Genomic DNA, 10,427 nt, shown 5'->3' with positions numbered 1-10,427 from the left:
AGCAACCCTGCATGCTTGAATTCTCTAGCATTTTCCAGCTGTTACATACAGTTTCACTATAACAGTTGTTTTCAGACTGTTCTGTGCAGGAAAGTAACCATGGTAGGCGATACTGTGGATACAATATGTACAATGACAGTGGACCAAAATAAAGATATAAAAGTTGCAAGTATAAATATAATGTAATTTGATAAGTATAAACATAATAACCATGCATACAGTATGAGTGGAGAGAATGCAAATGTAGGTTGTATGCACATTTTGTCCTGAAGGGCCCCCACAATATACACATTTGAAATGCTTCAGCCCCTGCTTCTGCCAACGCCTGTGCATGACACTGTGCTAGAACAATCCACATACATTAGTCCCAATCAACTAATACTACAGTACGTACATACACTAACAAATCTGCCCACATCGCCCCCTTCTCAGTCAGCTGCACTGGCTACCAGTATCTTCGTATTTCAAGTGTAATATTCTGCTGACTACTTCCAGAGCTGTTTGTGACCTCTACTCAAAGGGTGGCAGTATTTTCATTGTTGTAACTACTAAAGCTTGGAATTATCTGCTACAATCAAAGACTGAAATGCTGTTTTTCTTCTCAGGGCTTTAAAACACACCTCATTAAGGCATGGCTTGATTCATTGTTCATGGTTGGCCATGTGACTGAATAACAGAGAACAAAGTAGTCTCTGTAGGAGAACTAGAAAAACCCATTTCCTATGTTTTAAGGGAAGTAAGAGTCTGTTACTATATGTGTGTGCATTCCTTCTGGTGAATAAAGAGTGAATGCCATATTTGAGGGAAATTATGTCAAAGTTTCGATGGCGGGCGGTTCCAAAAGGGTAGAGTGGATTGTTGGGATGAACTGCAGTAGAATTGGGAAATTTCAGAGAAGGACTGAATCATTGGAATAAGTTGCAAGTTGTTCAAACAAAGATTTGTGGCAGACTTTTGGTGGGACTGCATTTTTTTTTTTTTTTTGAAGACTACACTATTTTGATTTGTTGCTGCATGTTTCTCCATGTTTTATCAACATTCCCTTGTACAGATTATGTTTGCACATTTATTTGTGCTGCATCTGTGTTTGCTGTGTTTAGTTATGCTGCAAATGTTTGGTTATGCCTGATGAAGAGGACCTGTGGTTATAACACTGGCAACAGTTTGCTCTGCATGAACTAGCTGGTTACAGTCCTTCAAAATGTATCTCGTAGCTGAGGGGCTAACTGAGGTGAATACTGCTCAGAAGGTGGCACTACTGTTACACTGCTTGGGAGCAGAACAGCATGTGCTTGAGACCCTTGAGACACTGCCAACATCACATGAGACACTGTCATGGATCTTCTAAGCAAACATATCTGCTCCACAGAACATGCTCTTATGCTCTTATGTACGTTTGGCACATTGCAGAATGAGATGATACACAAGCAACGAACTGATCATACCAATTACGCAAAAGCATGTGAGGTAATGTTACTGGAAAACAACAAGTTGGCATTGTCTAAGGCATTAAGTCACCTGAATATAGACAGCACTGCTGAATGTGCAGCTACTTTAGCTAAGCAACTAGGGCCTACATTTAACCAAACAGCCTCCTCAGATCCTGACATCTCTGCTAATGTTGTCAGGCAACTGAGATGATGACAGTATTCTTGGACATATTCACAGCAGCCATGCAGCTGCTGCGGATCTAGATCTCATGCCACAAGCCCAAACATGCTCAACTCCTGATCAGATATGCCACAGCTGCAGTAAGCTGAACCATTTTGCTCTGGTGTGTCACTCTTTTCCAGCCAAGTCAGACAGCCACAACCCCAAGTCTGCAACCACAATTATTCACAATGTGACCTCATGGCAGGTAGCATTCAAATCTTGCACACTCAATCCCAGATGATGGACAGAAGTGCCAGCATGAATCTCCTAAATGTTCACACTTATGATTTTTCAGTTTATTGTCACTCCCTATGCTCACTACTGTACTGTGTGGTTATGTGGCAACTCTGGCATTGATTTGGTTAGCTTCCTCCATACTGAACCAAGGTTCTACCAGCTTAGACTTTCACGTTGCCTGCTGTAGGGCCAACCTAATCGGCTCTGTTCTCTTCACTTTGGGGTTATCCCTACTGGACACTGGATGTTCTGCAGTTATGACTGCTGCCATGCCTTGGTTACAAAATGGCTTTCGCTGTTCAAGGGGTTGGGATACCTCTCTGCCTCTACCTACCAGCCTCTCCTCAAACTGTTGTCCTAGTCTATCTAGCCACTGCACCGCATCCCACTGACTCCCTGCTAGAAGCTGGCATCACTGAGCCAGTGGATGTTTCGCCCTGGATCTTGAATGGCGAAGAAGCAGTCAACTGTCCTGCATATCTGCATGCACCTCAGAATAGTAAAAAAGGCAGTGATTCTTGACAAATACCCATTCCCCACTTTCGAGGAACTCACAGCTCAGTTCTAAGGCTCAACAATGTCTTACAGGCTCTGCTCCACCCCAGCAGCAGAAACTTTACAGCCTTATGATACATGTGTTACAGTAAATCCTAGTGCTGTTTGGTTTAAGCTCCACCCTAGCTACTTCCAGAAAGTCATGGCCTCAATGCTGGCTGGCACTCTGGGCGTAGTCTGAGCCCACTGTTTAAACACAAAATGAGCAAATCAGCAGTTTTTGCAGCCCTGTCCAGAGACAAGCTGACTCAATGCTGAAATGTGTGCACTCTTTACCACCACTTTGTGCACTCTTTACCACCCCACTTTACCAGCTGCTGTCTAAAGATGAGCTGTGGGTGTGGTGTTAGGTGTACACAGCACTCTGTGGCACTCCACAGGTGCCAGCTCCAAAATTTGCTGTAGGTGATACATCCCAGACCACACCCTCAGGATGGCATGATATGCCTGTGCCTCCGGCAGACCCTACCCTCTCACATGGGTTTTAGTGCTGCATTTGTGTTATGTTGCAAATGTTTGGTTATGCCTGATAAACAGGATCTGTGGTGATTACACTGTCAAGAGTTTACTTGGAATTCTGAGAGTAAAGGTATTAATGTTATTAAAGTTATTAATGTTAATGCAGACATGGTGCCAGGTTGTGCTTATCACAAACACAGTACTGATGCCAATGGTCAAAATGTGATCCGTGCCTCAAGCCCTTCAAGCTTCAAGTATGGCTCAGCTTGTCCCGCCTTCCTTCAAGGTGCATGGAAGATGAGACTCTTCTATCCTGGCATCCAGGTGGTGGAAAGAACTTCCGCTGGTTGTCTGAGCACTTAAATAAACCCTAATCTAGCACTTGAAATGTATTGTATTGTATCATATTTTAATTCTCTATGTTGTATCTTGTCTTTCTTGTATCTTGTGACATTGCTCTGTACACCTGGATTTTGGGTTTAAATATATTTAAATACATTTAAATAGTTGAATAATCTAATATCTGGTGCCGCCTGCATGTGTGACCAATTTATGGAAATATTACAGATAATATATTATCTATCCTGTGTTGTGGCAAATGGTAGAAAGTACACTATTAATTCTTGTTCATGAATGAGCAAACATGTTACCACAACACTATTTGCTCTTAATGTCACCATAAATCTGACAGCACATTTTGTAAAGCTGGCCTACTGTGCTTAATGTGGTGCTTAATGTGGTGGTTGGTTAGTGTAGTGGTTAACACCTCTGCCTTCTACGCTGTAGACTTGGGTTCAGTCCCCCACCAGGGCAGCACCCTACACTATACCAATAAGAGTCCTTGGGCAAGACTCCTAACACCGCCTTCGCCTACCTGTGTAAAATGATCAAATTGTAAGTTGCTCTGGATAAGAGCGTCAGCCAAATGGCATAAATGTAAATGCTTAATACGATTTTGTGGCCTATTTAGGTGCTTCAAAATAAGGGTGGCAAGTGAAGAAGCAGGCACTATGGAGGGGTGGACGCTGCCACCGTGTGCCACACCATTGATCTGTGACTGTATGTGAATCTGAAATATGTTCTGTAAACATATTATAGAATTTTATTTATGATTAATAAACAGGATCCAGAAGCAGTAGGATGCAAATGTGAAAAAAAAGCTTTATTAGCACTTTTTCAAGATTTGCAGTCAGAAAAAGTAGAGAATTGAGTAGACAAGCCAATCCATAACTGAAAATACTGACAGTAAATACACAGAAACACAGCAACTAGTCAAAAAGAATCAATAGACCAAAGGATTCCAAACAGTAACAGCCTACCAAACACCTCCACACTCTTTGTCCATTTTATCATCTCCACTTACCATTGAGGGGCACTGTGTAGTTCTACAATTACAGACTGTTTCTCTGCATACTTTTTACCCTGTTCAGTGATTAGGACCCTCACAGGACCACCATGAAGCAGGTACTATTTGGGTGGAAAGTGATACTTTTTTTTCCCCCACAAACGGGGAAATTCCACCTCCGCATTTAACCCATCCATGAAGTGAAACACCACATACACACTAGTGAGCACACTTGCCTGGAGTGGTGGGCAGCCCTATCCACGGCACCCGGGGAGCAATTGGGGGGATAGGTGCCTTGCTCAAGGTTACGTCAGTCATGCGCTGTCAGCACTGGGGATTGAACCGGCAACCTTCTGGTCACAGGGCCAGTTCCCTAACCTCCAGACCATGACTGCCCCCTGGTGGATGATTCTCAGTGCTGCAGTGACATTGATGTGGTAGTCATGTGTTAGTGTGTGTTGCACTGGTATGAGAGGATCAGACACAGCAGTGCCGATGGAGTTTTTAAACACCACCAACCAAAAACGTCCAGCCAACAGCGTCCTGTGGGTAGCATCCTGTGAAGGATTAGAGGAGGAACAGCACAAACTGTGCAGCAGCAGATGAGCTGTCATCTCTGACTTTACATCTACAAGGTGGACTGAACAGGTAGGAGTGCCTAATAGAGTGGACAGTGAGTGGACACACTGTTTAAAAACTCCAGCATCACTGCTGTGTCTGAACACACACTAACACACCACCATGTCAGTGTTACTGCAGTGCTGAGAATGATCCACCACCCAAATAGTACCTGCTCTGTGAAGGTCCATGTGTGTCCTGACCACTGAAGAACAGGGTAACAGAGTATCAGAGAAACAGATGGACTACAGTCTGAAACTGCAGAACTACAGAGTGCAGCTATACAGTAAGTGGAGCTGATAAACTGGACAATGAATGTGGATACAAAGCGGTGTGCTAATTAGTATATACAGCATGTATTTTTCTTAATGAGTCAAGTCACAAGGAGCAGTTGGAGGGAATAATGAGCAGGAGGTGGGAGACCAAGCAAGAGTGGAGGAACCTGTGTGGAGTCTCTTAGGCAGTACAATTCTGCCCAGATATATACTACTTACAATGTAAAGCTGATTAAATACTTGGTTTAAAGCTGGTAGACATTACGCAATAATAGAGACAATGTAGTAATGTGATAACAGTCATATAATACACTCCTATCTTCATCTTTATGGTTAGAGGAAATCATGGGAATGAAACCAAAAGGATGTCAGTAGGATGTGGGGAACTCAGGGATGAAGTCCTGCATTGTTTGGTGAATTTCCTGCTCAATATACATTAAACTCTTAAAAGTAAAGGGTCCTAAATGGTTCTTGGCTTGCATGTACAGTTACAGCAGATGTTTCACTGGTATTTAGCCTTTATATTAAATGGGTGTTTTTAAACTTCTTCACATCACATTTATAACAACATTTCAATAATGATCCAGCCATGGAAAGGTTCTTTAAGGAACTAAAAGTAGTTCTTATGGTATTGTACCTTTATTTTGTGTAAATGTAGCTATTAATGATGTATTGAGTCAGGTAGATGCTGTTCAATGGTATGCCCAGTTTGTTGCTGCAAACTTTCACCTGATGAGACAAACAAACAGGGCATTAATGAGACAAGGAAACCATCAGAGGTATTCTAATTGACTCTGGTGTGTTAAGTAGTTGAAGATTATTAGAACAATATTGGCCAGAAATGTCTAGCTGATTGAATCAGTTTCTGAGGTGAAGTTTTGGGGGTAACCTTAAATTTAATCTTACTAATCATAACTTGATGTTTAGTAACCTTTTTACTCATAACCTCATGATTAGTAACCTTATTACTCGTAACTTGATGATTAGTTTGTTCAAGAAATGCCTTATTTGTTTGTTTTGGTTTATGTGTTCTACAGCACTTATGAAAAGGTTCTTCTGCTCAAGCCTGTTATTCTGAAGTTGGGACTACTCAGCATCATGGAGGGATATGCACTATAACACAAAGAACTATGTCAGTCAAACCTGAGCACTCAGAGAATGCATGTGTGAGTCGAAAGCTTAGGCTTAGAGATAACTGGCCCAGCTGTGGCCAAATACAGGTGTAAATAAAGCACAATGAACCTACATGGCTTAGAGTGGAGAAATGGAGTGATATGAAAATGTAAGAAGATGACCATAAGTTTGTATCTTCAAGAGTGCCAATGAGTGCCATGAGAGAGCAGTCAAATGAAACAAGAGCTGGTGTGGTGCCCGAGGCAAGCTAACCACCATTGCGCATCATGCTGGACTTCATTGAAGTCAGCGGAAAATCCGGAGGCAGATATAAACAATGATGCCGGCACACATGGACAGCATCGGTAAGAGCTGAGACTCCTAAATGCTCTAGTAATGCGGACTGGGAAGCTTTCTGTGTACATTGAACTGATAGAGAAGCTTTTTCAGTGGTTTGAGCGTTTGAGTTGTCCAATGAACACATAGCACCGCAGTTGATGCCTTGTTTGATCAATGATGCGTTAAGCTGCCTGCTATTGCTTCGCCCTAGCAAGAGGTCTAATCACAGTGTGTTAGTTGGGATGCTCCAGAGGCATTTTGGACAGTCAGCTGTGCAAAGAATTGCCAGGACACTGAGCTGTTAGTACATTGCTGTGACCAGTGCATGGTTAAGAAAGGCCACCACAGCAGTTGGTGTTAAGTTGCCTGCCAGAACCAGTAAGTAGTGACACCACAGCTAAGGGAATCCCACACCCCAGTGCATCCCAGGAGAAGAGGGCAGGCCCATATTTTAGACTTTATGGAAAGTGTTTTTTTAGGGGTGGATAGTGTAGTGTTTTCAAGAAATGCTTTGTGTGTAATTTTGGTTTATGTGTCCTACACAGTTGTTCTACTGCGGAATCTTACAACAGAAAGAACTGCAGTAGTCGTGGTTTGAGGGCTCAGAGATTGCAGACCTGAGACAAGAGCTTAGGCTTTGAGCTAGCTGTTAGCCAAACTCCTTTTGCTTACTGCACAGCAGTGGCCAATTACAGGTGTTAATATAACACATAGAATGCTGCACAAGCTTCCGTTAAACACTTTAATATGTTGCCTAGATATAAGATAATTTCACTTGCCAATATATCATGTTTTGCACTGTAGAGGATTGTCCCACTCAGGAGCCCAGAGCCCCAACAATCACAGTATAGCTATTGGCTTAGTAAAAATGTCATTATTTGTCTTTTGTATGTAGAAATTATTATAAAATATGTAAATTACACATTTGAAACATACAATTTGTTTGCATATTATCTATGTCTGTCCTGAAATGTATTTGCTGCATGTGTGCCAGCAGACTGCTCAACATGGAACATAGACATGCTCAGTGTAAAGTCAGTGCCGGGAAAGTTGCACATACTATTGCATATACAGATAAAAATACTACATATGTCTAAAGCAGCATTCACATATTGATGTTGAAAAAACACCTCATAGCTGTATGCAACCTACAGCAACTATGCCGTGCAAACACTGGCATAGTGACAGCAATACTGGTGAAAATGGATGTTTATCAATTTAGGGATTTAGGGAATTTAGGGAATTTAGGGATTTCATCATCTACAGTCCATAATATCATCAAAAGATTCAGAGAATCTGGAGAAATCTCTGCAAGTAAGCAGCAAGGCAGAAAACCAATATATACCCGAGACCTTCGATCCCTCAGGCGGCACTGCATTAAAAACCGATATCATTCTGTAACGGATATTCCCACATGGGATCAGGAACACTTCAGAAAACCACTGTCAGTGAACTCAGTTCGTCGCTCCATCTACAAGTGCAAGTTAAAACTCTGCCATGCAAAGCGAAAGCCACATATCAACACCACCCAGAAACACTGCTGGCTTCTCTGGGCCCGAGCTCATCTGAGATGGACTGACGCAGAGTGGAAAAGTGTCCTGTGGTCTGACGCGTCCACATTTCAAATTGTTTTTGGAAATCATGGACGTCGTGTCCTCCGGGCCAAAGAGGAAAAGGACTGTCCGGATTGTTATCAGCGCAAAGTTCAAAAGCCAGCATCTCTGATGGTGTGGGGGTGTGTTAGTGCCCATGGCAGGGGTAACCTGCACATCTGTGAAGGCACCATTAATGCTGAAAGGTACATACAGGTTTTGGAGCAACATCTGCTGCCATCCAAGCAGCGTCTTTTTCAGGGACGTCCTGCTTATTTCAGCAAAACAATGCCAAGCCACATTCTGCACGGGTTACAACAGCGGGGCTTCGTAGTAATAGAGTGCGGGTACTAGACTGGCCTGCCTGCAGTCCAGACCGTCTCCCATTGAAAATGTGTGGCACATTATGAAGCACAAAATACGACGACGGAGACCCCGAACTGTTGAGCAACTGAAGTTGTACATCAAGCAAGAATGGGAAAGAATTCCACCTGACCGCTGACCATATAGGTGCACTTTGTAGTTCTACAGTTACAGACTGTAATCTGTTCCTCTCTGATGATGATGATGATGATGATGACTTTGTCAACCCTGCTCTTCGGTGGTCAGGGCCACCACAGAGCAGGTACTATTTGGACAGTGTGTGCCACTGCTGGACTGAGAATGGTCTACCAACCTGTGGGCAGCATCCTGTGACCACTGATTGAATGGGAATGTGTAGCATGTTTGAATTATGTATAGGTGTATCTAATAGAATTAGCAGTGAGTGGACACATTGTTTAAAAACTCCAGCAGCATAGCTGTGTCTGATCCACTCACTACCACCACATCAGTTTCACCACGTGCTGAGAATGATCCACCACCCAAAAGTCCTGACCATTGAAAAACAGGGTAAAAAAGGGCCAATACAGTATGCAGAGAAACAGATAAACTACAGTCTGTAACGGTAGAACTACAACTATAGTAAGTGTAGCTGAAGAAATGAGCAGTAAAGTGTGTAGATACATAGGTCGTATTTAAGGAAGTGGCTAGTTAATGTGTAATATCACTGTTTAATGCAGAAATAGCTTTATAGGTCATTTTTTCCTCATGGTGTCATGTAGATAAAAAAATAGTAATTAATAATAAATTACCTTCTCTTGAATCTTTCTGCTCCAGTACATTTTTGTCACATCGTTGTTGATGACCTCACATGCTGTGTCCACCTTTGTCAAAATGATGACTTGTGGGATTTCTGCAAAATCAAAATATATATAATGGAAGGTAACTGTAAAAAAAATATTGTTAATGCATAGTCTCCTCCGTTATTAGCTATTAAACAGGAATGTGTGACGTGCAAACTATAGGTTATGTAAATTACACTGAAATGCCCAACAGGTTCCAGTTGTTAAGCTGATAAAGGAAATAGTAACTTATCTTGGTTAATCTGTGGAAAGTAGAGGCTTATTGGCATGCTCAGGTGACGTATTCCAGACATGTCATGGAGAGTCATTAAGGTGCTTTTTGGTAACAAGCTTGGATATCCTAATATTCAAAGTGCACTTCACCTCAAGACATTATTACAAGTTATGATTCAAGATTAAAATTGCTTTTATTTCCAGGTCAAATTCATTTCATGTAGAATTTTAAAGGCTAGTACAGAAGCAAGAAAGGTACCACAGAGTTGCTTTCGTTGTTTGTCAACATGAGGACCACCAATGATGTAGCAGCTGATTGCAATATAATTTCTGATGTTTAGAAACATCTCATCAGCTCAAATTCTGGGCAATGCCTCTACATTCTTTGGATGGCACTTCATCCTACAGCTAGACAATGATCGCAAACATACTGGCAAAGCAATAACAGAGTTTTTCAAAGCTAAAAAATGGCAAATTCTTGCAGTCACTAGAGCGTGACCACTGGCAGGACATCACAATACTTTGCAAATACATAGTATGTGCCAGGAATGTACAGCAGTACTTACTCTAATTTCAATGGTAAATGTGTAGTATTTAGAAGTAATAAATGAGTGGTGCATGTATTCCAAATTTTAACATCAAAGGAGTGATTTACTCAGTTTAGTTAAGTGTATACAACAATAAACAAATGTGTTGTTCATACTCAGTTTGGGGAATTACTCATAGTCAAATAATTTGAGTGACCTAAACTTACATGCTAATCAAGGCAATCGTTTAAGCTTACTGAACTCATCATAGTGTTTGTGCACTGGAAAACCTGATCAAATTTGCAGATGACACAACT

The sequence above is a fragment of the Pygocentrus nattereri genome, chromosome 12 (assembly GCF_015220715.1).
Source record: "Pygocentrus nattereri isolate fPygNat1 chromosome 12, fPygNat1.pri, whole genome shotgun sequence".
In the NCBI taxonomy this organism is placed as follows: Eukaryota; Metazoa; Chordata; class Actinopteri; order Characiformes; family Serrasalmidae; genus Pygocentrus; species Pygocentrus nattereri.
The sequence above is the reverse complement of the archived record's forward strand: the minus strand, read 5'-3'. Positions refer to the sequence as shown.